We start from the raw sequence: 1,410 nt of genomic DNA, 5'->3' as shown, positions 1-1,410 counted from the left end.
TCATTTGTTACTTTAATTTTCTGTAGGTTCCTGGGGGCTGGGCTTATGAATCTAAGGTACTTAGGCCAACCAACTATCTGCAGCTCGGCGGCGGTATTCGGTCTATTCGTATTCCTAGTTGCTGGCCGTTATATACACTGCTGACAATAAGCGTCAAGTTTGTGCCTTGTATTAGGGATATATATCCCACGTCGGGAATTCTAAGGGAAATTAAGTAATATATAAAGAGTTAGGATCAATCCACTAATCACCAATTGGTTTTAAGTTGGAAACTCATAATTAAATCTGAATCTAATATGGTATCAAAGTCCAGATCCTAAATACCCTAAACTCCTAGCTAAAATTAAAATTAACCCTTCCGACCGGGTATAAAGATCGTGATTAACTCTTCCAACCGGGTATAAAGGTTGTGTTAAACTCGCTCGACCGAGTATAAATGTTCTAAAATTCCGAGATTTCTGGCCGATAAAAGTCATCATCTCGAGGAGGGGTATTATGGATATACATCCCACATCGGGAATTCTAAGGGATATTAAGTAATATATAAAGAGTTAGGGTCAATCCACTAATCACCAATTGGTTTTAAGTTGGAAGCCTATAATTAAATCCGAATCTAACACCTTGCAACTCATGGTGAAAGATTTCTTAAAAATATTTAGCTTTTTATTTAATTAGTATTTTGGATGAATTGTCTCATGTGTTTCTGCCGCTATATGAATTTATCATCTCTTGGATTTTGATACTTGTTATTCATTTTGCGTACTATACTCTTGTTAATGGAAATATTATGTTACAAAGATCTCAGTTGCAAAATAAAGCATAGAAAGTGGCAAAGAGCATATTATTACTTGCCTTAAAGATAATTGTTGTTTTACAACCATACTAGGTGATACCCGCGCCCTGCGTGGAGTGAATGGATTAAAAGAGATTATAATTTTTAATCTATAGGTATTAGAAATGAAAAAGACATAGTCACAAGATTACATGTTATATAATGAGTTGAGACCCACCATAAGTCTTTTGCTTTAAGAGATCGAATCTGTAATGAAGGTTTGGGAAGAAGAATGTGATGAGTAGATGCGCTCAAAACAACCTATTTATATATACGATGAGGAATGATTAGATTTCAAATGATGAAATCGTATGTGAATAATTATATAAAACATTCACGAATTCATTAACCAAAACTTGCTCTCCAAGATTATCGTCCAAATTACCTTAACAGACCATAACAATATTGATCACGTAATTTGCTGTAAATAAAAAGATTTTGTTCTTCAACTTACTTTACATGCAGACACGGATCACGCAAATTCAGTAATGGAAAGAAAAATAATTTAAAGATTTAATAAAGTTAAGGACACAATGATTCAATCGATGCAACTCGTTTAAAACGTATATAATGAATCG

Source organism: Brassica oleracea, chromosome C1, assembly GCF_000695525.1.
Source record: "Brassica oleracea var. oleracea cultivar TO1000 chromosome C1, BOL, whole genome shotgun sequence".
Taxonomy (NCBI): domain Eukaryota; kingdom Viridiplantae; phylum Streptophyta; class Magnoliopsida; order Brassicales; family Brassicaceae; genus Brassica; species Brassica oleracea.
This window is presented reverse-complemented; position numbering follows the sequence as displayed.